This window comes from Zonotrichia albicollis, chromosome 4, assembly GCF_047830755.1.
Source record: "Zonotrichia albicollis isolate bZonAlb1 chromosome 4, bZonAlb1.hap1, whole genome shotgun sequence".
In the NCBI taxonomy this organism is placed as follows: Eukaryota; Metazoa; Chordata; class Aves; order Passeriformes; family Passerellidae; genus Zonotrichia; species Zonotrichia albicollis.
Genome location: NC_133822.1, coordinates 22667894 through 22693846, shown reverse-complemented (window position 1 = coordinate 22693846; position 25953 = coordinate 22667894). Strand labels below are relative to the sequence as shown.

Genomic DNA, 25953 nt, shown 5'->3' with positions numbered 1-25953 from the left:
AGATAGTGAACCTCTTCTAAGAAAAAAGAAAGTACATCTATCTATCTATCTGCCTATCTATCTATCTATCTATCTATCTATCTATATCTATAACTATCTATCCATATCTATCTATCTGTCTATCTATCTATCTATCTATCTATCTGTCTGTCTGTCTATCTATCTATCTATCTATCTATCTCTTCAAAAACACAGGCCATTCTGAAAAATCCCCAAGGTCAATGATATCACTTTGATATAATGGTGTTTTAAGGTTAAATGTCCCAATTAAAGTCTGTCTCCAGTTCTGAGTCATCTGACTTGCACTAGAGGTCAGAAATGTGTATTTTTCAGCTTGCATATCAGAAATAAAAATACCAAAAATACTGGTTTTGAAGGTTCTGGTCCTGTTTATGCAGTCTGCCAGTGTAGATTATGCTCTTCTGATAGGAGAGAGGCAGGTGAAACCAAACAACCAGTACAACAGAGAACAGAAACACCCACAATCTGGTGAAAAAACAGTCTGCACAAAGCAGAGCTTCACCCCTTCAGATCTCCATCACAAAGCCACAACTCTGCAGGGAGATCAGAACAAGCCTGGGAATTGCCATAACCTTAGCACTGCTTCAGAATAAAACCACAGACCGAGTGAAAACACCTCCACTCCCATTTCTCTTTGAAACTGTTAAACATCATAACAAGACTTTCAGCAGGGTTGTACTCCACCCTCTGATTAACAGGATTGTGCTCTGCCCCTTCCCAGCTCATAGGAAACATTAGCTCTGTCTCTGATGTGAAATTTGTATGTAGAGCAGATCTTATTTTCTTTTTTCCTTTCTTAGTGCATTCTGTAGATTTTGGAAAACACTTTACCCATCCTTTCAAACCATAACTTTCAGAAAAGATTGGCAGTAACTGATGACATTGCAGTGTTCGTTGCTGATGAAGCAAGTAAATAAGTTTGGGTTGTGTGCACTCCTGGATGGCATGATGTTGTCTTTTCTTTGAAGAGATAATAAAAGGATCTTGAGCAAGCCTGTAGCTGGATCAGGCTGCATATTTGGTTCACTCACCTCTAATCCTTCTGCCTCAGTTTCCTCATCTGTAAACTGGAAGTAATGATGCTGGCCTCATTACAGGGCCTTAAAGGAGAGAAATACAGAGAGCTCCTGAGCTCACCAAAGCCTGAGCAAGAAGTGTGGATGCCTGCTTCAGAGCTCTGCTCTAGGAGCATAAAATAGCTGATTATTTGTACTCCAGATTTCTGGGGTACAGAAATCTGCATGTCCTCAGTAGATCATAGTGCTTTGCTCACTTCAGTGCTGTTTATCCGCTTGTCCATTCTTCTTCCTTCCTTCCTTCCCTGCTAAGAACTCATGAAGATGAAAGTTCACTTGTTCCTTCACTTGTTTTCTCCCCTGCTTTGGTATTAACAGCTTTAGAGCATCCTCAGCCTCAGCAACATCCCACTGGATGCTGCTGGACTTGCTGCTGCTGCAGCTGAAGGGCACCAGAACATTCAAGTGAACTCATGGACTGATGTGTGATGGTGTTCACAGGGGTCAGGATGAGGGAAGAGACCAGGATCTGATTTCATGTTTCAGAAGGCTTGATTTATTATTTTATGATATATATTGCATTAAAACTATACTAAAAGAATAGAAAAAAGGATTTCATCAGAAGGCTAGCTAAGAATAGAATAGAAAAGAATGAAAACAAAGGCTCTGTCTTGGACTCTCTCTCTGAGCCAGCTGGGCTGTGATTGGCCAATAATTAGAAACAACCACATGAGACCAATCACAGATCCACCTGTTGCATTCCACAGCAGCAGATAATCATTGTTTACATTTTGTTCCTGAGGACTCTCAGCTTCTCATGAGGAAAAATCCTAAAGGAAAGGATTTTTCATAAAAGATGTCTGCGACACTGCTGTGTTACAGCAGCTCCTTGGGCTCCTCTGAGGCACAGGGACCATGACTGCTACCAGACATGGTGCATGAGCACCTCAAAGTTTACAGCCTAGTCAGGCAAACAATGGTAAAAGAACAGCCAGCAGGCATCTCCAGCTGGCAGACAACACACAGCAAAATAAAGGGATTTGCCAAGGACATGGCCTTATCTTGCTGTACATCTCAGGTGAGAGCTGGGTATGTACAGACAGAAGGCAATGTACTCTTGTTCTGGATGAACACACACTTTGGATTTTGAAGTGGTTTTACTCCTTCTCCCACCCCTCCTTTTTGGTGTCTTTGCCTCCTTCATTCTTTTATCTTTTCTTTTTTTCTTTCTTTGTTTTTGTTTTCAGGCCTGCTCCACACTGTCCCTGGCATTCTCTGTCCCTCTCTCCAGCCAGGTCACAGGTGAATTCTGTCATCAGCCAGCCCTCACTTCCCTCACACAAATGCTTGTAGGCAGCTGGTGCCAATTCCTCTTTTCTCCAGTAATAATGGATTCCCTGGGACACTCTGCCTCAGCTGTAATTTTGGCCTTGAACAGAATAACCTGACCGTGCCAGTAGCTGGAAACAGCAGCTCTGTGCTCAGGTCTTTCTGCCTCCTCCCTCTGCCTGTTTACAATTCCACCTGCTCTCCCCTGCCTTGCCTTGCAGTAATCTGATCATTCCCTCAGCTTCCCAGCCCTGGCTCCCAGGGGCTGCACAATTATGGAGAGAGAAGCAGCCCCAGACTGGGGAGATACTGTAACAGCTGATATGAGGGATGCAGGATTCCAGGCATCTCTCTAAAATGCAGTTTATTCCATCCAAGATGTTACAGCAGCCCAGGGTGGTGGGTAACAGAGCTGTGCCCACAGCTGTCAGCTCCAGCTGCAGCCAGGCCTGGAGACCCTGAGTTTTGGATACATTGCTTTATATACTTTTCTTTGCTGAGCATCTTAATACAGTAGAACCAATCTATACCTTAACTATTATCTATAGCCTATCATAACCACTATAATTAACATATTCATGTTACTGTTCTCCAATCACTGAAAGTTAATACATTACAGTTTAAGCTAGAAGTTGTTTTTCAGTTTTCTTGCAGTGGAAAATTCTGAGACCTTTTTTCTACTTGCAACTTTGCTGACCTGTTTACCTGTGCTCTCTTTCTGCTTGGTAAAAACATCTTCTTGTTTGAGGTGGGTTTATCCTTTGCTCTAAGTCACAAAACCCCCTTCTAATTAACACACCCTTTGCCTCCTTGGTTATCCAGTAAGACTGGCTCAGCAATTCTTTTCCTCTATATCAAAACTCGCTTCCATCTCTATCCCTTCATCAGACTCTACATTTAAAAATCTTTCTGCTAAGCACACATATCTGTGAGAATTTCTTGTCAAACTTTCATCCTTCCCAACACAAGATACAGCACAGGGCTTTGGACAGTGCTATTGAGTAATTCATCAGCAGTGGCATCCCTGTGGAAAACAAGTCATCAGCAAAATGAGAGGTGTGTGACCTTCCCCTCTGAACCCCAGGGCAGCTCTGACTGCTGATGGCTTCCTGTAGGGCTCCTTGTGCTCCCTCTGTGCTCTGAAGAACAAGAAGAAATCTGTTTCCACGGGAAAACCCTTCCAGCAAAGTGCCCAGGGGTGTTTGCACATCCCCACCGAGTGCCTGTGCAGCTCCTGCAGCAGCTCAGAGCTGCTGAGGGTTTCCACCAAAGGGCTCTGTCACAGAAATCTTTTCATAAAAATCCTTTCTTTAGGATTTTCCTTTCTGGGAAGCTGAGTCCCCAGAAAAAAAAAAAAAATAAACATTGATTATCTGCTGCTGTGGAATGCAACAGGTGCACCTGTGATTGACCCATGTTGGATGTTTACAATTAATGGCCAACCAAGGACCAAGCTCTCTCAGGGACAGAGTCAGAGAGAGCTCCTTTGTTATCATTCTTTTCTATTCTTAGCTTAGCTAGCCTTCTGAGAACTTTTCCTTCTATTCTTTTTAGTATAGTCATAACGTAATATATATATCATAAAGTAATAAATCAAGCCTTCTGATCATAAAATCAACGTTCTCATCTCTCTCTTCACCTCAAAAGCCTTGTGACCACGGTCACAGGGCTCCACCCTGCAGAGCTGCTGTGTGCACAGAGCAGCAGCTGTGGCCCCGAGGTGCTGTGCAGTGTCCTTGCCTGCCCTTGCTGTGGTGGCCACAAGCTCTGTGCTGCTGCAGCCCCGGGGACCACAGCGCTCCTGGCTGTGAACCACAACTCCCAGCCGGCCTCTGACCCGCGGCTCTGCAGGTTTCCATTTCAGTCATAAAAGAAAAAGAGAATTTTGTTAAAACTTTGCAAAGGGTGTGGGGGATAGAGCTCAGTCCTATGTTTTTTCTAGAAGTGCCTTTCTGCAGGATGCTGCTGCTGATAAACTCCCAACACTGCTCTCTTACCCATGCATCTCCTCTCCTATACCTCCCTTACATTTGTGTCGGTCCTCCAGTCCAATGCAGCATAAGCTATGTGTGACACAGATGTCCAGTGACCTTTCCTGGAACATCTGTGTGAAAAATGCGTATTTTATGATTGGCTTTTGGTAAATATTAAGATGAATATTATATATGTTATGTTAGAAAGTAATGCTGTATTAATTGTTTTAAGTAGTGTGTTAAATATAGTTTTAGGTTATAAAAATTGTTAAAATAGAAACTATGCCATGTAGGATACTTTCTTTAAAGAAAGGACTTGCAGCAAGATAGCAGCCACAGGACACCTAAATCTTTCAGAGAAAAAGAATTTATTGCTCTCTTATCAGAAGAAACAAACTTTTTCTCACCTCAAAGGCCCTGTTAGGATTCAGAGGAAGAAGCTGACACTGACCAGACAGAATCCTGTGTTTGAATGGAATTTATGCATCATGTATGAGGTGTATGAATATGCAACAGGCTGTTGTTTTTAAGGGTTAATCCTCTGTTAACGGGTGTCCTTTTTCCGGCTCATGCTGCCCAGAAAAAGATACCCGGATGTCCGTAACTCTTTGTCTCTATTGTCTCATATTTCCTAATTCAAATTTTCCAAATTATTATTACTCTAATTATATTACTATTTTATAAACATTTTATAACTATTAAACTTTTAAAATTTAAAAAAAACCCAAGTGATTGGCGTTTTTCACAATCTGAGTCCTGTGCTTTAAAGAATACATTGACTTTCCATTCCATACCACTCCATATTAAAAGCTGATTCCCCAACCTTACCTCAACTAGATTTTTATAGATTTGCCCTGTTCAGTGGTTCAAAACAGCCTTGTTAGCTAGAAGAAAGAAGTTTTTTCCCCTTCAGTTTTCAAAGAGAGGGTTGTGTGGGCCTGCAAGTCTTCAAAGCCTATGGTCTGTGGTCCAAGAGCTAAAAACAGTCACAAACTTCACCACCAGATGGATGGAAACTTAAGGCTCATCTTGCTCCTCTTTCTCCTTCAGCAGTAATAAAAAAAGAGCTGCTTTTAAAAGAGTTTATCAGTTGGAATTTTTCTCTGCCTGTAACTGGGAAGAAGCAAAGAAACCATGGCAAGATCCCAGATTTAGCCTAGCTACAGGATTCACAGTCCTGAGAAGTGCTCGCACAACCCAGTGAGGTATCACTCAAATATGTAAATATGTTTCCCATGGGGAGCTCTCAGACTCTGCCTCAGAGGAAGAGCTTTGCTTAAATAAGCACAGAGCAGCTTTGTGGAGCCTGTCCCTTCAGGCTGCTGGTCCCAAAAGCTGTGCAAGTCCTGGCCAGGCTCACTGGAGAGCAAGGAAATGTGTTCAGCTGCAGGCACTGCCTTCTCCAGCCCCACCAGTGCTCCCCTCCCTGCTCTGCTGCTGCCCTTTGCTAATAATAGAGCACTTGGATTTTTTTCAGGGAAGGAACATAGTGCATGTGGGTTGTGCACAGGGAGGGTGACTCTGAAATGCATTTTTTTGTGAGGCTAAATTATAATGATTCAGCTTTTGTCTTGCTTTGAGATTAGTGCAGTCATGCTATGACAGTTGTGGATCCTTTTCTTACCAAAAATACAATGTGAGTTGTCCCTTAAAGTGATGGCAATTCCTGCTTCTCTGGAGCAGCCTCCTTCCTGACACAGAACACTGGAATTGTTTTGCCATTATTTTTGACAACTCTTCCATTTATCCCCATTTCTTTGAACCAGGGATTTGGAAATCTTCTGTGCCAGCATGGCCAGAATACTTTAAAGCATAGAACGCAAAATTTTAGATAAATTATTCTCAGAATAAATTATTTTCAGAATATTTTAGAAGAAGATATAGTTCAAGAGCGCCAGAGAAAATAGTCACGAAATGGAATGAAAAGGAGGAGGAGGTGTAGGCATAAGAACAGCAGCAAAGGCTCAACCAGGAGAGAGGGAACAGAAACTGGATGAAATCAGGATATAAAAGCTTATAAATCTCTTTATTTTAAGGTACAAAAAATACCAAGTCCTAAAATATGATCTTTTCCTGGCAATGACCACACTGCTAAGAAATTTGGAGCAAAAAGGGTGGGTGTGCTCAGGGGCATTTTTCCAGCCTTGTGCTTGAGACCTCTTTTCTTCTGTGCCTGATTCAAGCAAGTGCTACTGCAAGCCACACATGGGCACACAAACAAAAATCCCTTGAGAAAATAGAAGTAGGCTTTACTTGAGACAGCAAAAACAGAGCAAGCTTTGCATGCAGATGGCCTTCTCTGGAATCTCACTGGCTTTCAGCACACCAGCATGGCTGTGTATCTCTGAGTTACTGTGACAGGAGCTGAGAATGGATGGCTGCCTGATTTACTGCACTTTTTGAAGCCAGTTTTCAGAGATTGCGACTATTTTGGAAGGCCAGGTTTTAGAATCTAGTTTCAGAAGGTGCTTGACATTAGCAAGTGACTTTTGCCACTCTGGTATTTCCTTCAAAGATGACAGAGGTTAAAGGAAAATCACTCATAAAGGAGAACTGAGTTTGGTTTCTTGTCACATTCTGCTTGTCTAGGGAGGTGTTTTTCAGAGGTTTGTTAGACCCAGCTTCATAGCATGAATTCCAGCAGTGAGAAGGGGCTGTGATCAAGGGAATAAACACACTCCTGAGCACAATACATTTACCCTGGCTTGGTTTGTGGCCTCCTGCACTGGTTGGGAAGAAGTGGGATCAGCAGGTAACAAAACAGGCAAATTGATTTTGATAGTGTTTTTACTAATTATTTACTTTTTTTTACTTTTCATTTTCCTTCATATTTTTTCCCCCCCTGTTGGCTTTCTGGTGTCCTGGGTTTACTTTCTGCTCTCGGTCGCTCGGCTCCCTGCCCCAGTGAGAAATCATTCAGCCAGCATGGCAAATGTCAGAAAAGAATTTCAATGACTGCTGCTAGTGTTAATCATTGTATTCCTGAATCAGTTTTGTAAGGCAGTGTCTGGAGAAGTGAGAAGAATCACATTTGTCTGACAAACTGCCATAACTCCACTGACACCCAAAATGAGCAGTTACTTGGCTTAGCGCTGACTGGGGCCTCTCATTTCATTTAAGAATGCATTTCCCTCTGAAATTCATGGCTGCTTTATAGTAAGAATGACTATTCTTTCTGTCTCATTTGGGTCACATCCACTGAACCCAGTAGCAGATGAGGGAACAAAACTCTAAAAGATGTGTCCCTTCAACATTGCTAAGAAGCAAAAAGTTGATGTGTCCATCAGCAGTTATTCTCTGCTCCTTGTTCTATTCAGTCTTGAAACAAGAATTTCCCCAGACCTCATTTTTTGCACAATTTAATTGTGCTGTAACTTGTTATAGTAGAAAAGTATAGAACAATATTTTCAGAAAAGCAAGATCTCTAGGGAGAGACAACATTTTTTACTAGCCTTGCTGATATATTTGGAAAAATCAGGAATGCTGCCAGGTTCTGAGGCTCTGCAGGTGACACTGTGCTTTGAAAATGTTTCATATCTGCTCTGATGAATGATATTAGCTCTGCTCCAAGCTTCACTTTCTCTGGCCACCAAAGCTATAACAATGTTACTGGTCAAAAACCACACAAGGGATCATTCCTTCACCCCAGCCTTCCATAGGCCGTTAAAATAAAATTATTATTGTATGTCCTTTAAGAGGTTGGGAGTGAAGAAGAAATGTGTTTTATATCAATGGGCAACATTTTCTTTCCAGCCCTTGTCTGGTGTTGGCCTTTGATCACTCCTGCCTCACATCAGCTGTGATTATCTCAGAGCTGAAGCCAGGCTGAACCCTCCCACTCACTTCTGGATATTCCCCCTGCTCCCCACACAACCTACCATCAGACCAACAGCTTCTGCTCTGTTTGAAACACATTTCATAACTGTCAGCTTCTGGTACCAGCTTTTATAGACATGCAAAATAGCTTTCCTTCCCCCAGCGCCCATATGCTGAACTGCCAGATTACAAAGATGCCCTTTTTTAAAGTTCAAATTTGTAAAGTCTCATTAAACTGAAAATTAACTGAAAAATGAGACTTCAAACAGTTGCCTCTCTTAAGCAGTGCTACATGACTAGGAAAACTGTTTTCTTTGACAAGCCTTTTTAAAGCTCTGTTTGCCCTAGGTAGTGTCTGGTTGTGAATCTCAGACCTAAAATTTCTTTTTTAGTTACATTTAGTTCAATTCCCAAATGGTCTTTCAGGGGAGCCTTTCAGCCAAACTTCTGCATCTTGGATCATATGCCTGACATACTGAAGGAAAACAGAAATCAGGAGAGAAAACAGAAGCTGGAGAGAAGCAGCATTTTATCCAAAGTGAAAGGGAAGGTGGGAGCCAGAGCAGAGCTGCACCATCTCAGCTCTAGGATGTGCAGCAGGTGCTGCTCCTGGGCTCCTGAGCTCATTTGCTCATGTTTTGTAGCAGAAATTTGTCATGGCTTCACAGCTGCCTGCCTGGGCTCCTGCAGGCTGAGGATATTTGAAAAGCAGAATACAGGATCATGTGTTTTTCTCACTATAAACTAGATGAATAAAATTTGTGCTTGGGTTTGTATTTATACATGACCATTTTCCCAGAATGAGGTAATACATTAAATGTTAATGTTTATATTAATGAACTCCCAGAGTTCACTTTGGCCAGAAAGGTGAAGCATGTTTAACCAATCTGTTAGCTGCCCATGGCTATTTTCCTCAGGGTTACCACAGTGGATTGCAATGCTCATTTAAATTCCAGCATCTTCCCATCTAGGACAGGCTGGTATCCTGGTTTCACTGGCCTCCTGTTCACACAAAAATCAAGCAGTGCATATAGGCCTGGCTATATTTGCACTTAACCTGGATACAGATCTGCTGATGGAACAGAGGTGTGGCACAACTTGAAATGGTTTGGACCAGCTCTGTGCCAGGCTATACAAGAAAGAATACACGTAAAGCTTCTAGGTGTTTTGATCAGCATGGTCATAGCGATTCCAGGGCAAAAAAAGGGTTAAAGAAAAATCCCACACAAGCACAAACATACCAAAGCCCATATTTGTATTGTGGGCCAAACCTGATTGTCTTTAAAATGTGTTCGTAGCAGCTAATGAGCTAGCACACCTGATAAATGTTTCATTTTTATTTAGAGCACAAGCACTCAGAAGTCTTGGTGTTAGATATGTTATGTGATATGTTATCACATATATGATATGTGATATGCTCACATTTTTTGTGCTTCTTTAGCCTTGTGCATGGACCCCCTGAGTTTCACTGTCTATCTCAGTAACAATAGTGCAAGGTGCCTTATTCTCAGGAAATTGAACAGAGACTCTTTATTTCCTGGGATTTCCTCAGTTTAAACATTCAAGTTTATGCAGTTTTTTCCTGCATTTGCATGCCATGAAGAAAGAGCAGGTAATGTCTGTGAATGATGTTTTCTTTTGCTGACCTTGTCTTCATCCCAAATTGAGGATGTTTTTGACTAATTGGCCCCTATATTTTCAAATTTGGATTTGATACGTCAGGGCAGAGGCATAAAGGCTGTCTCCAGGTAGAGTCATCTCAGGCTGTAAGATTTCAAAACTTAAAATGGTTTCATCTCTGAGTGCTCCTTGGACGCCATTTTGTGGTAGCTTTATAAAAGTATGACTCAGAGCCTGTAATTAATCCCTAAAGCATTTCATTCTTTGATGAGTTTTGCAACACATGGGACTTCACAATAATGGTGAAATCATTTCCAAAATGTCTGTATGAGTTCAGCTATAACACTTCTGCTGGGAATATAGCAACATATTTATTTCTGTGCTCAGAAAGAGGAAAATGCAATAAAGATGGATGTATTCCACCTTCAAACAAGGAACAAATTGTGAGAGTCAAAAATACCTGTGCATATATATAAAATTCATAATAGCCTTCTGTAGTTAAATTTCCTCATGATTTGTTAAACAGGGAGAAGTGCTGGGAGAACTTAATGATGACTTAATGTGAGAAGGCTATTGAATTTCTGGGACATTGTTCACAGAATTATCTACACTGTTTGAAGGTAACTATCCATATTGCTTTCCAAGACTGATTCATTGAGTGTAATTATTTCAGTGCAGGATTAGAATAAAGATTAATTTAGGTAATTTGCTGTCCAGGGCCAGGAGCAGATGCTTAGAAATGAGCACCAGCTTATGATTTCATAATACAGCTTAAGCCAAGATAAAAGCTCGCTGCTGCCAAGAGGGAAAGGTCCTGCCCTTCTTTTCAGCTTCTGCACCCCCAGCTCCTGGCTTCACAAACCCCAGATGGCCTGTGCAGTGCTGGTGCTCCTCCAGACACACAGTAAGCCAATTTACTGCAGTGGCAGAAAGGGCGCTTAAATAATAACAAAAAGAAATGCTTTTGTCTGCGGTGATCCGTCAGGTTGCGGCGCCAGACGGAGGGGTCAGGCACTTGGGATCAGGGGATGTGGGAGGAAAGAGCAGGGAAGGCTGGACAGCAATGAAGGCAAGAACTCAGAAGGAGGGACTAGGAGAGAAAAGCTTCCAAGTTGTGTCAGCAATGAGACATTTATTTGGCTAAACCTTCTATTTTTGCCTGTTTGACACCTACTGGAAAATCCAGCTGGGCTTCGCAGAGCAGCACGTACAGTGTGTGGAACAGCCCTGTCCTGAATGAAAATATCTCATTTACAATCTATGAAAAAGTCTCTGTGGCAATTGTGGGGGCTTGTTTTAGTTTTTGCACATGTGCATTACTTTACAGTCATTGTGTGACAGTGTTCACAGGGATCCGAGGATGAGGGAAGAGACAAGGATCTGACTCCACGTTTCAGAAGGCTTAATTTATTATTTTATGATATATATTATATTAGAACTATACTAAAAGAATAGAAGAAAGTATTTCATCAGAAGGCTAGCTAAGAATAGAAAAAGAAAGAATGAATAACAAAGGTTTGTGGCTTGGACTCTCAGTCCAAGCCAGCTGACTGTGACTGGCCATTAATTAGAAACATCCCCATGAGACCAATCACAGATGCACCTGTTGCATTCCACAGCAGCAGATAATCATTGTTTACATTTTGTTCCTGAGGCCTGTCAGCTTCTCATGAGGAAAAATCCTAAGGAAAGGACTTTTCATAAAAGATGTCTGTGACATCATTGTTCTTGAGTTTTATTGTCTGTTGTATTGCTTGGTCAGTCGTCATCATGCAATCCTTCTGCAGCAGTTCACAGTAGCCAGAGCTGGAGGCCACACATCCAGAAATTCTTGCCCCATCTGAAAACTCCTTAACTCCATTTTAGCCCATTTAATGTAATTTATTGATATGTTAAAGAATAAAGATCCCAGCACTGAACCTGGGAGCATCATGACATCTGCCTTTCCACTGTGTTCAGTTCAGTGTTCTCTTTCATAATTCTTAAACCACTATCAGTCCCTGAGGGAATCCTTCCTTCCCAACTGAGAGGGCTGAAGAGCTTTCAGTAAGGAGCACAGTTGCCACCATTTTTGGAAGATGGCAAACTCATCACTTGAGCACAGATTGTGTCCACGGATGGGTGACATGGATGTCTTCCCTGGATAAAATGAATGAGGATACATAGATCATACAGATAATATTTGCTATTTGTTCTCTTCTTTGGGGGATTTTTTTCTGTGATTTCCAGCAGTGGCAGGGAGCCCTTGTGTAAGTTTGGTGCCACACTGCCACCTTTCATTCCTCCAGCACTTTGTCAGTGCTGAACTATAGATCACATCTCATGGCAGCTCCACAGCTGAAGTGCTTTAAGCTCCTGAATAAATATCATCTGATCTGGGCAGTTTTTCGCTGGTTCGGTTTCTCAATTTGCTCCAAGTCATCTAATATTGATTTATCAAGCTGAGGCAGTTCTTCCTGGTGAAGAATGTCTCCATTGTAGGAAATTCATGGATACTTTTAGGGCCATTAGATGCTTCTGAAAATCTCTGAGGTTCTTTTGTAGCTTAGCAATATGTGCTGTCACAAACATTAAATACATAGTCACTCTAGGGTGTTGTTTCCTCTGTCCCACCCCTGATAGGCATGAATCAGGGTACTGTGTCTTTTTTCTTTTTTTTCCCACATATTATATAACAAGTTGAGGCTCTATTTTATCCTCTAATGTTCTGAGTCTTGATAGACACTTTGGTTGTGTTTTCAATTGTTGTTTTTCATAGAATCATCCTCAAATCCCAGAATGGGGTAGGTTGGAAGGCATCTTAAAGATCATCTAGTTCCAACCTCTCACCATGAGGGTGGGTTTTTTTTCCCTGAACTGCAAAATCTAACACAATATAGACAGAAGTTTAATATAATTGCCTGTTTGTTCATTTGTTTTTTTTTTTTTTTAATTAAGATTTGCCTTTATGGAAAGGTTATGAGACAGTTTATGATATGAGAATTAGATTACCTACATAGTATTTATTTTTTTAAGTTCTACTGAAATTTGGACCCTAAATGCTTACGTGGATTTACAACAACGCTACATGACATGAAAAGTGATGAACATAAACCAACTTTTGCTGTCTTTCAGCCTTTTCACTGTAACTCAAAGCCCTTTTCTTGTACTTTAACAGAGAGGTGCTCCTTTGTTTCAGCCACTTGTGAAAGCAGAACAGGAACTATTTCATTGCTCCCTCTAGCCTAGGTCAGGTGCTGTGAGTGGTCAGCTATCCAGATACTCAGCATGCCAAGGAAGGGAGGGCATATTCACTGGATACCCAGCTTCAGGCAAGGAGACTTGTCCTCTTTGGCTTTTGTAGCAACATTTCTCTTCACAGAGAAAAGCAAGGCACAACTTCCCAAGGATATTTCTGGGATTCACATTCTTTGAAACTCAGATAAAGAAAAAACAATTCTTATCTCACTTGCGGCTCCTGTGTTTTGGAACAAGTGGAATGCATTGAGGAGGATTATTTACCTGAAGGAATTTGCTTGATTGGATTCTGGTGTGAGTGTTTTGGTTCATTGGCCAGCTGAATCCGCGTGTGTGTGTCAGGACTGTCGGCTGACAGTCACAAGATTCTGAATGCAGTGAGTGTTTGTGCAGATTCAGTTGTAATATAGTGTAATATAGTAAAGAATAATATAGTATGATAAAGTAATTAATTAGCTTTCTGATAATATGGAGTCCTCATCTTTCTCCCCTTGTTGGGGGTTGCTTGCTTTCATTATAGGTTGTGAGCTGCTGTTCCTGAGGCTGGCAGGCACCTTTCTTCTTACATTGATGATGGGTATCCAGAGCCACAGGCAGCCTCACAGCATCACTTATTTTGTTCTGCTAAAGCCAAAAGCCTTCACTTTTTATCCCTGAAACTTCTTTGTGCTTTGGCTCATACTGCCTTACAGAAACTGCTTATTCACTGATTTCTTTCTGAGATTTATTCCAGTCAGGAGCACAATGAACAGCAGCCAACGTCATTGTGACAGTGCTGCAAATATCTCCAAATATTGCCAAACTGCCACACCATAGATTAAGATTTCATTGTGGGAACCAGAATTTAATGAGAATAGCACTTGAAATCTCAGAATAATTGGTCATTGGAATGATTGATCTGTTGATTGGAGTAGATACCCTGTAAACCAGAAATAATAAAATCAAGGGCCCAGAGATTTTTGTAAGGATGTGCTTGTCTCAGCCCCAACAAAAACTGTTACAGAAGAGAGAGATGATAGGAATCAGATTATGACAGTTTTCTCTTTTTTTTCCTCCTAAAATGATATAAATTGTATCTCTCAGATTAGAAGTGTTTTCTGAATTATTTACCAGTTTACGTTTTTTATCATCTTTCTTCACATCTTCACTAGAATAGTAATAGAATAAACAAGCAAAAGTTTTTGGCTTTTATTTCTGAAGGGCAGAAAAAATCCACACTTCAAGCAGCATCACAGTCAGCATCCCCCCCGTTTTCATCTCCTTTTGATCTCCACTGAGGACAGACATATTCCTCTGCCTCTCACTAGGCACGTGCTGGGCTCAGGAATTCCACATCTCATGGCTGTCTCTAGAGGGAATTTTCACATGCCAAAGCCCACAGTGGAAAGAACTGCATTTTTACTGTGTTGAATATTTTTAATATCTAGCAGGATTGGTAGAAAGGGTAGCAAAGCAAACAAAATTAGTATGGGCCTCAAGGTGGAAATAACTCATCTTTGCTGTTAGAGTTTTCTTCCTCTTCAAGTCCGTTTCAGCTGAAGCCAAAGATGCTCAAGTTCAAATGCTCAGACAATTTTGCAAATGAATTTATGGCTCATTCTGTGAAGCACTGAAGGAAATGCTAGTTCCAGTTCAGTTCCTAGGAAAATATCCACAGTGCCTCACGTTGCCTGCTGCCACAACTGCTTGTCACCCTTACCTCTGATCTCTCCCAACCCACTCAACTCTTGCTGCTCTGTGGAAAGCTTTGCTTTCATACTGAAATGTGATCTTTAGAAGTGTTTACTTAAACGAATAACATGCTGCTTTTGTACTCGTTCTGTGTTTCTCATACCATTAAAAAAGTCCTTTTCTGTTCATTCTCTGATTCCAGGGATCAGTCCTTTGCCTTCCAGAGTAAGGCAGCACACAGCATGGCAAACACCACCTTGGTGTATTGGCTTGATTATAACTCAAGCAAAGTTCTTGCCAGGCTTCTGTAAGGAATCGTGGTTTTCACTGGTTGCCATCACTTGATTACTCTAATCAAGATTATATCCCTAAAACTACTGGTTCAGCCAAGTTGTCCTGCTCAGAATACAAGATTCAATCACCATGTTCAGTGTAATAGAACAAGCTGCCTCCCTTACCCTTGTAGCCCAGAGACTGATCACAGGATGTGACAGCTTAAAGTTCCAGTGGCAATAAATGTTTTTTTCCACATGAATAAAAAATGAGGAAGTGTGTGCATGCACATTTTCAGCAGGTGGTTTCCAACAGCCTCACTCTCTAACCAGCTGTTTTCTCTGTTCCCTTCTTGTGGCTTCTGCAGCAAACATGCTGCATTATTATTCAGAAGATTTTGAGGAGGGAAAATGGAAAGTCCCCAAACCATTCCTTTCCTGCAGCCTGCATGGCTGGCTGGGAAGCACAAGATGTGCCTACTCAACAGCTCAGTGGAAAGGGGTAGAGCAGCCAATTTATTTTCCTCTGACAGCTCAAAACCTCCAGTTTCTGTGCTCTCCTGACTTCCTTGTCTCTACTTCTCATTGCAGGGGTCACTGCAAACTGGTTCCACCTGGCTGCAAACAGCTGTGCTGGTAATTACTTTATTGGCCATAGAAGATCCCAACAGGTCACATTCTTGCTTGATTTCCCATCTCTTCTTTATGTTCCTCCTTGTCTCTGCGGTGGGAATTGACAGCTTTCCCAATGCAAGAGGTGGAAGCTTAAAATAATAATGTATTTAATTGCAAAGGAATGTTTGAAGGGAAACAAAGTGCTTTGTTCTCAGACATGCCTGGGTACTTCTTTTGGAATTACAGCCTCTAGGAAGGCATTGCTTCACCTACTGCCTCTGCAAAGCACCACAGTCACAGGTGGGATCACTCTGCCCCCTGGAATTGTCTGTTTTGTTAATTATTGTCTTCTGTCTCCTTTTATAGAGCCACATTTTATAGGGTTTTACACTTATAAAGTCAAATATTACAGGTTTGTTATAGGGAGAAAATAATGAATTATAGAAGATATATAAGAGCAGATATAAACTAAGATTACTCTAAGGCATTCATTCATTTGAATGGCTCTCATAAAGTACATTAATGTCAGAGATTGCACTCAACACACCTTCACTGCATGGTTAACCCAAACATCACCTTTATTTTCCCCCCATTTCTACTATTCAGGTGAAAAATCTTGTACTATTGAACAAATACATCCTCCCCAGTAAGGGTGACAACCCTTTGGACTCCGGTGGAAGATATCCAGAAAACAGGAAACAACAAGGAATTAATTCTCCAGTTTTGTTCCTGTGAATCTCCTACATTTATCAGTAAATTACTGAGACTGGCAGCCTAATTCTTCTGGTACTTTTTAAAGAAAATATCTTTCCAAACAAGAAAAAAAAAAAAAGGATCACTGAGGAACCTTCAGGTAGCTCCATCCACTGCTGAAATAGAGTTTAATTTTTCCAGAACTGCTAAAAGGAAAATGAAAATATGCTTCCTGCCAATTAGTGGGGATTTCTTAAGACTTTAAATTTAACTTTGATTACATTGAGAAAGATGGTGGTAAAGCTTCTGGCAAAATGCATTGGTAATAATTGCAGCTGAAAGTACAGCAAAACACAGGAATAAATTGTCTGGCTGTTGTGGTGTGCCTGTTGCTGACAGCTTTTAATAATACATTAGAGCTAAATTAGCATCTCTCATTTTCAGGGTAGTCCAGTAGATCTTGCCTTAGGGCAGATGAATAAACTGGTTATTAGACTGAGGTCCCTCACAGCCCTGATTTTCTGTGATTGCTCACCATCCCAAGGAAAAGGCTTCTGCTCTTGTCACCCAGGCTATGAATGATCAAGGTCTGAGTGCGGTCCTGGCTGTCTGGAGCCTTTTTATGTGCCCAGGTGAGGAGTGGGACAGAGGGGAGGTGAATATTCCTGCTGCCTCACTGCTTGCACTGGCTGACACTGTTTTATCCTGACAAAACCTTGTCAGCCCTGCCCACAGCAGTGTCTGAGCCTGGGCTGGGGTGTGGAGTATTTTCAACAGGTAGGGGAGCTGGAACAGCAGGAATTCTGTGGGACACCTGCAGAAGCCATTTCAGGATGTTTGTTCTGTGGAAGGCAGCCACAAACTTGGGAGAACACATCTGCAGGTGTTGCATCCTGCTGCAGCGCTCATTCATCTGGCTGGCAACACTGAAGGGTTCAGACATTTAAATTGTTTTGAGTTCACTTTCAGGGAGTTGCCAGAAAGTCCAAGAAAATCTGCTCCTTTCCTGTTTAAAGAACTCCATAGGCTGTGGAATGCAAAACCACTGGAGAGGAAAAAAAATCCTTTCAGCAAGTTACATTTTCATAGGATGTTATTTTTTCTTCCATTTTATATTTAATGATTTTTTTTTTCTTCCTTATACATGCTGGATAGGCCTACTAAAAGCATCTTAAGCACATTAAATATTTTACCTACACAATTTCTGAAATGCAAAATGAATAAATGCTGTTAGCAGCTGGCAATGAACATCTCACTTAAGGTTCATTTATATTATCCCAATAAATTGCTTGGCACATGATTTAAAGCTTGTACTGGAAGTCAAACTAGGTCTAAGTGTAGCAGTAATGGAGAATTATGTTTTATTGTTACCTAAAACTTTGCATGACAAGGAATCTACAGCTGGATGGGTTCAAACTAGAAACTTCCTCATGAGATTCTTTTAAATGGAACTTATTTGGGAAAGAAAATTCATCTTAGAAGCGGTGGCTTTCTTTAGTCTTTAAAATAAAATTGTAGGGTCCAAGATGATTCACCACATAAATAAACTAGATTAGCAAATATTGATTCCTCACATTTATGTAGGGCTATTCATCTGGGGAAAACAGCATCCTGTGCTGATTTATATTCCATTCTCTTTCTTACACTCTGTTCTCTTACCAAACATCTAAAATAAGTAGCAGATCAAATGCTTTTTTACCACTGCAGAAAAGGATTAGAAAAGTAAAGAACTGCCAGGAAAAAAATCATAGGTACATGGAATTATCAATGGAAATGTTTTCTTAGGGCTAACTGAGACCAGACCATGTAGGCTTTGGAGAGCTTAAAGTTACTAAAAATGACCTCTATCCTGACCAGCTCCCAGGTAAATAAATAATGTCTATTTCTATACTTTTATTCAGAACTGGGCAGGCTTTGTCACAGTGGGGTAAATCATGGGTGTGAGGAATTTGTGGAAGTCTGTCTGTGATGATGTTCACAGGTGTTTTCAGCTGAGGGAAGAGATGAGAATGTTGACTCCATGTTTCAGAAGGCTTGATTTGTTATTTTATGATATATATTACATTAAATCTATACTAAAAAGAATAGAAGGAAAAGTTTCATCTCAGAAGGCTAGCTAAGCTAAGAATAGAAAGGAATTAATAATAAAAGTTTGTGTCTTGGACAGAGAGTCCAAGCCAGCTGTGCTGTGATTGGCCATTAATTACAAACATCCAAGATGGGCCAATCACAGATGCACCTGTTGCATTCCACAGCAGCAGATAATCATTGTTTACATTTTGTTCCTGAAGCCTCTCAGCTTCTTAGGAAGAAAAAATCCTAATGAAAGGATTTTCATGAAAAGATGTCTGCGACATATGTCCTAGCAGCAAATTGCAGGAGTGATCACCTAAGGGCTGTGAAACCCACAGGTACAGCTTCCAGTCCCACTGGGTCTATTTCCAAGAACAGGAAGATTTCAGAGACAAAACACTTCTCAGTATTGGTTCTGGGTTTGCTGTAAAAGAATGCAGTCACACTGTCAGAGAAAGGACATTCAGGTATGGAGGCTGATGTTTATTTCCTGCTGCTGTGGGTGAACCAACCACAACCACAACCTTCTGTGCCAGCTTCTTTTTCTGCCTTACAGTCTGTGATAACAGACATTTCTAGACTAGAAAAACAAGGAAATGGGTGATGTTTGAAGTCTCTCTCTGCTCTGCTTCCCTTTCACTTTGCCATGCTGATAACTGCACACTTTGGAGAGACCATATGAGCTGCCAAAGAAAGCAGGGAATTATCCTGACAGCAGTGCTGAGATAGCATCTCTAGGGGCAAAGCAGAGGAGTGGAATCAACAAAAAATCATGATGGAGTGGATAGTCTTTCTCTCTTTAAACCTCATTTTACTTGCTGCTTTAGCAAGCACTGAACTTAAATATGAAATATCTCCTTGAAACCAATGTGGAATCCCCAAATGGGACTTTTGGCAGCAGAGCTTGCCAGAGGGTGCAAGGGAGATTCCATAATAAAGCACAGGAACTGGCAGCCTCTGGCCCTCAGAGGGGAATAACTGAAAATCAGTGCCTGAGTCATGGAGACAGATACAAACACTCCTGTTAGTTCTCTGAGAGATCAGCATTCCCATCAGGCCACCACCCTGACAAGTCTTGTACACATTCTCAGCCCAAAGCAGATAAATAAGGGGAAATTTGGGAAAAAAAGGACTCGAAGAATTACAGAATTTCAGTATAAGAAACACAGGGCTACACTGTTAATTTACTGATCACTTTCAAAGGTACTGCTCCAAAGTTTGGGTTTAGCTTTAAATATGCTGTGTCTATTTCAAAGCAGGAATTCTAAGGTAATGCAATTGCAATCTTGTGAAGGGTTGCACATCCTTTCACAGACAGCTGAGTGCAGAGAGCCATTCAGGACAAGAATTGCTTGTTCTTTCTCTGTTGTTCTCTGAAATGAAGTCTTTGACTTCTCACAGTGAAGCCCAAAGTTCCTGCCAAGGTAGAGAGCAGAGAGGAGGAATGGGAGAAGACTGATGGCAGCATTCTTCTGTGAATTTGTCTCATTGTTTCTGCAATCTGCATGTACCTTTGACTTTGTGAGCTTCCAAATGTAGAGATTTCTACAATGCAGTAAGAAGCCCTTCTATTTTTGTGTTGCCAAGAGAAAAGAGATTCCTTTAAAGCCTCATGGTAATATTCATGTAGCTCTCCTGTTCACAGCTGCTGTTTCATGACAGATGGAATCAGGCATTTGGACATGGCCAGTGGTGAATAGTGACTCATTCTACCTGGTTACCTGAGTTGTCTGTGAACAACTGAGTTATAACACACACAGGGGAGACAAACTGATGTGAAGTGCAACAGTGCAGTCCCAGGCAAGGGAAAGGAGTAAAGAAATTGCTGAAACAAAAAGAATTATTATTTCTCCAGAGTTTTGGCTCCCAGAACCTTTTGTCTGAGTCTGGTTTCCAAACTTCTCAGAGGTTGTTTCATTATTCCTGCTCAGGTCACATCACTTGTGCCCAGAGCTGGTCAAACAGGCTTTGGCTGTCAGTAGCCAGGTGTTCCCACCTCTGCTCTGTCTGCAGGTTCCCAGGAGCACAGGGAAATGCTCCAGGCTAAAATCATGACAACACTACCAGCACTAACATATCTTTCAGATGATTTATGGGAACCAGAACTTCATGAATGGGAGCAGCACTCAAAATCTTTCCTTCCTTCACCACTGCTGCTTCTGCCCTAGGACACACGACTGCTTTTGCCTGTCCAATGGAAGGGAATCACATCAGCAGCTCCTCTAAGATGAGAGATGTGGTGGCTGTACCAGAGCTGTAGACTAGCTTGGAAGATGTGACTTAATATTTTATACATAGAATTCACTCTCACATGTATGGCTTGTGAGATATTGCAGCCCTTCTAAGTCAGGTTAAGAATTCCTTAAGGAATACTTTGGAGTTCATCCTCTGGGATTTGTTCTCAGCACTTTACAATTGCTGTGAGTAAAACTGTACAAATAACTAATAACAAGTTACACATGGAACTTTAACTAAGATTTTGTCTTACCCTTTTTAATTTTCTCTTTTTTCTTTTGTTGTTCACATTTCTAGAACCTACAGACAGAAAATGAGATCTCTTTCGAGAAAAGCTGAATGCTGCCTCTCTTTTCCAATTTCTTTGCTCTTCAGGAGCAATAAGCTGACACGGCAATCAGTAAATACCTAACAAAAGGAAGGTACAATAATAAAACAGGAACACTCTCATGCTGTGCAATTTGCTAATAAATCCCTTGAGTATCAGGCAGGTTGTCTTAGATAGGCTGGCTTCCATGCCCACTCCTCCTCTGTATCATATTTGCCCTAAAAATTGTGCCAAAATTTACTCTTATGCAACTGGCCATGAGAAATGAGCTTGATTTTTGCAGGCTTAATATTGCTGATATTTCCCCTTCTTCTTCTTGTAAAAGCTTTATTTCTTTAAGGGGTCTAGTTCATTTTTCACACTCCTCAAAAAATGTGTGGCTATTTCCTGAATGAAATAACCAGGGCTTACCTCCCTGATAATGGCAAAATCAAATTATGTAAAAAGAAGCCTGGACTTGTAGCTATTGTTAAAGTTTCTCTGTACTACTTTCATATGCTATTCATGGAAGACAATAGAGAAGTGGCAGTCAAAATCCACAGCATCCTTAAGAATCCTTAGCTGCAGTTGAACTCCAGGAAAAGTTTCTCACTGACTTCCTCTGAACCAATAACCTTCCAGTCTCATCAATGTTCATTTGTCTTTGCTGAACTCTCTGTAAAGAAAGGTGAATTTTCCAGACTTACCTCAGCCTGAGCCATGTAGAAGTTAGTGTCTCTTTGAAATATGTTCTGACAGACATGAATTCTAATCAGGCACAGATGATTTTTCATTCACTGAAGACTTGAACCAAAAAGCAAGAGGTGACAAAGCTCAATCCTGCTAATCTTCTTTCCTCACTTTGCTAAACTTAATCAGCAATTGCTGGCACTGACCTTTCTTTCCTTGACATCAAGAGAAGGATGCTCCTACTGAATTAATCACTTCCAGCCTGATGAGGAGCCCTGCACTTCCAGTCAAGTGTGGGATGCAGATAAGAACAAGCATTCCCTCTAATGATCAAACACAGGTGACCCCATTGACACCATTTGTGGGGTGGACAAAACCCAGCAAGCCAAATTCTGATGAGGCAGAAATAAAGTGATTGTTACACCTGTGAAGGTCTTTCCCTTCAGGGAAAGGGGAAGAAAACTTTCCCCTTTTTCCCTGCAGATGGAAACAGAATGAAATCACATTCTGAAAATTTTGGGACTTCATTTTCTCAGGCACTTTTTCAAATAGAATATAATATAATATAATATAATATAATATAATATAATATAATATAATATAATATAATATAATATAATATAATATAATATAATATAATCATATATGTATTATATGTATATAAACATAATATAATCTTATAATAGGAATTAGTCTTACTTTCTGAAAAAGATATTTAGAACAGCATGTAAAACCTGGAATTCTGACATCCTCCTTTATTCATAAGAGATTTATTCTGAAGTAATCATGATGATATCTCATTACTCCTGTCCTGTATATCTGCCAGCTGCCTAAAAGACCACAAGGCTTTGTGATTAGAGAAGTGACAAGAGCAGAAAAGAGAGTTGAAACATCTCTGAAATACATTTGCAATCCAAGGGAACAAAATGTCAATTTAAAGATGGAAATGAAGACACTGGAATAGTATATCTTTTAGGTGGTAACCTGGAGAAATAATATTTTTTGCATGAAATCGTACATGAGTCTTGCACAGATGCTGTCTCCATATTTACCCTCCACAAAAGATATAAACCCAAGCTGAATCAGATTTAACTATATTCTGAGTGTTAGTGGGTTTGTTTTTCTCCTTTAAATGTGTTTCCAGTTCTGTTAACAAAATGTTGACATTCTCAGTTCATAGTGACAGAAGATCTAAATAAAGACTTCTTGCAGGGAGAAAAAACCCAAACTGAGAAGATAGCAAGCCAAGACACATAATTATTAGCATTAGTATTAATAATTCTAGTAATTAGAAAGCATTGCCCCTTAAATTCCAACTTTTTTTTTTCTTTTTGGTAGGTATTATTGCCATGATCCAGAAAAAGCCTTCTTGAAAAGTTCTTGTAAGCATTTCACCTGGGGAGACAATGTTGCCACTAACTGCAGGAGTGATGCTTATGGATGCATCATGGTTCTGCCAGGCCCAGACATCTTCTGTGGGATCTCATTTAAGTTGTTTACAGCACAGACATTTATGTCTAGGCTCTTTATCTAACCACCCTGAGAGGTCAAGGGGAGAGAAAAAGACGCTGAATAATTCACTTAAACTCAAGGGGACACTTAAGGAGATCAAGACTCTCTGCTCGCTAAAAATGTCAAATTCTGTCCAGCAAGCATGAAAAGAGTCCAGGGGAAATACCTGGCAGGAATTTAGACATAAGCAAAATTAATCTCACCCTTCACTTCAGCAGGTGTTGCATAAATTAAGTGATCACAGACACAGGAGGAACCAGATCACATCCCCCATATGCCTCCAAATATGCTTGTGTGACAAAACAGCGAAAATACCATTCCATCATTCCAGAAGCTCTCTACATTTACACCAAAAAGCCCCCATCTGCTGAAGCAGCCATAAAACAGCTGCAGAGGGGAGGTCAGCATTGCTGGGTGTTTGCTGGCTGCTTTATTCTCTGTTTGTGGCAACAAACCAAATGGAGCACAGAAACCCAACAGGCTCTTTTGGCTGGCAGTCAAACTGTGGAATGGTCCCATCAGCTGGGCTGCAGCCAACACTGCTTCTCATGTCAGGTATCCAGGGAAGAAATCAGTCAAGCCTGCAATTTCTGTCTTACCTATTCCCACCCTCTCAGACTAAACCTGGCATTTTAAATGCATCACTCTCCTTAGCCACCTTTCCTGCCCTGCCTGTGTTTTTCCTCATATATATATACACACACACACACACACACATATATATATATGTTCTTTGTCAAACATAGCAATCTGAGTGTTATTACCATAGAAATTGTATCAAGAACTCTCTAAAAAAAGCTATTTCCTTTCCTTTACCCTCTCCTTGAAATTATTGTCCAGCTCCTTCAATAGACAAAAAAAATATCCTTCCTTGCACACATGATTGTTATTATTGAAATAATTAAAACAGTCTGGCTATCATAAAGAAATAAAAATAGCAACCCACACACAGAGGAGCAATTTCTGCATGGAACCATCCAACCCAAATTCCAGGACATGGCCCCTCCTTGCTAAGAAATGTCTTAGGACACTGCTTCTTTTCCAAGCAGCCCTGCAGATGGTGAATAAAGAGGAAGGAAAAGCAAAAAGATGTTATTAAAAACCAGCCAAACCAACAGTAAGGAAAGCTGTCTGCCTGCAACCTGCCTGCAGCCCAGGAAAATCAATCTGATTTTCTAAACTGATTTCCAAAACAAGAGAAGAGACTGGAAGGGCCAATACTTCAGTGTCTGAGCCATTCTTCAGTTTAGCTGTGCCTGTGTTATTGCACATAAGAATATATTATGATTTGCACTGAGGAGTGCTACGTTATTATCCCAAAAATGTCTTGGACAGCTTCATCATGCAGGCAACAGATTCATTTCACTTTTTGTGAGGCAGGCTTTAAGAGAACCCTATTGCTTCCTGTACTTTTGATGAAAATACAGTTAGGCTGTTTTCTCCTAACTTGGGTTTTATTTGGTAGATTCTATGTCCTGATTGTAGCATTTTGCTGCCCATAAAATTGTACTTGGGGAAGAGCTGTTACAAACATTGCATCGTAACAATCCCTCGATTGTTCCGTGCTTGGTGCTTTCCTGATTGAGGCCTCAGTGCCCTATTACCATACAAATTATGTTAGAATGAGAATAGGAAATGGGGGAAAAGTGCTTCTGATTGATTATGAAGTTGAAGCTGTTTTAGGAGCAATGTGGGATAGTTTACCTTGTGACTCATGCAGCTATACAATCCAACACCACCTATCTTACCCATAACGCTGTGATCGAGTCACGCTGTTTTCCTCCAGGCTGCTGCATCTTTGTGAGCATCCACATTGCAGTGGAAACACTCATTTGCTAAAATAACCCTAGGTGTGTCATCCAGAGCTATGTCCTTGGCAATCTCACGTTACTGCTGAAAGCTCTGAGTCCCTTCTGGACGGCTTTGATTTCGCTCTGAGTGTCCCTCACCTTCCAGGGAGGTTTTTGGCAAAGCAGCTCCAGCTGCACTGTCCAGGCAGCCCAGGCTGCACACAGAAGGCTCCTGGACCTCTGTGGCTGTCCCTTTTTCTCTTCTTCACTTCTTAAAAGCAGCAAGTGATGGAAATTTTCTTCTGACCTCATTTGGATATCAAGGCCAGCCCTTGTATCCTCACAGGGAATAGACAAGTATGTGGGCTTAACATGCTGCTTGACACAATTTGTCTTCACAAAAAACACTTGGCTTGTAAAAGTAAACACTTGCTAGGAACTGTGCCAGCTATGATTCCATCAGTCCACTGGCCCTATTAAGCACTTTTATTTTTAAAAAAATTGTCTCTCTTTACTGCACAGAGTTTTGTTTTTATAGCTCATGCTACTGTCCCAGTGCAGACCCAAAATCTGCAGTACTGGGAAACCCAAATTTGATGTCTTGGGATGGGCCAGGCCAAGCTGGGCTAGGCTGGAAGTCACAAGGCCACTTGGTTGAGTTTGTACTTTCTTTTGACTTGGAGCTTTGGGAGCTTCTATTTTCAGCATGTTGGCAACCTGACACCTTTTTCTGTATTTAGAATGGTTTTGGGAAATGAAGATGAGACCCAAAGCTGGAGTTGGAGGCTTGATTCTTCTGACTAACCATCAGATTTATTTATTCACTTGTGATTGCAGAGTGTCCTATAGTGCGTGAGGAGGTCTATGTCAGAAAGGATGTGATTTAAATTTTATATCCCAGGGTAAATAGCAATTACTTCAGAGACAATAAGCTCACAAAGCTGTGTTTTCATCCCTCTGCAGGTGTAATTATGCCAGACTGATATGAGAAACGGGCACAAGAATTGGATCATTCAGAATTTAAGGTGATTGCTCCTCAACAAAATGGTGGGGAAAAAATGGTGATTATGATAAAAGATTTTC

The 25953-nt window shown here is 40.9% G+C and overlaps 1 long non-coding RNA gene across 3 annotated transcripts in view; it reads left to right on the top strand.

The window, feature by feature from the left end:
• Positions 1-6932: 6932 nt before the first annotated feature.
• The window catches only part of LOC113458702 (uncharacterized), a 41695-nt gene continuing 22674 nt past the window's right edge, over positions 6933-25953 (top strand). For 2 of the 3 annotated variants that reach the window (XR_003379206.2, XR_003379209.2), the window contains exons 1-4: positions 6933-7091; positions 10302-10395; positions 15547-15591; positions 25834-25895. This is a non-coding gene — a long non-coding RNA (uncharacterized LOC113458702). The remainder of the gene's footprint in view (positions 7092-10301; positions 10396-15546; positions 15592-25833; positions 25896-25953) is intronic. The other variant, XR_003379207.2, reaches the window with a different exon arrangement.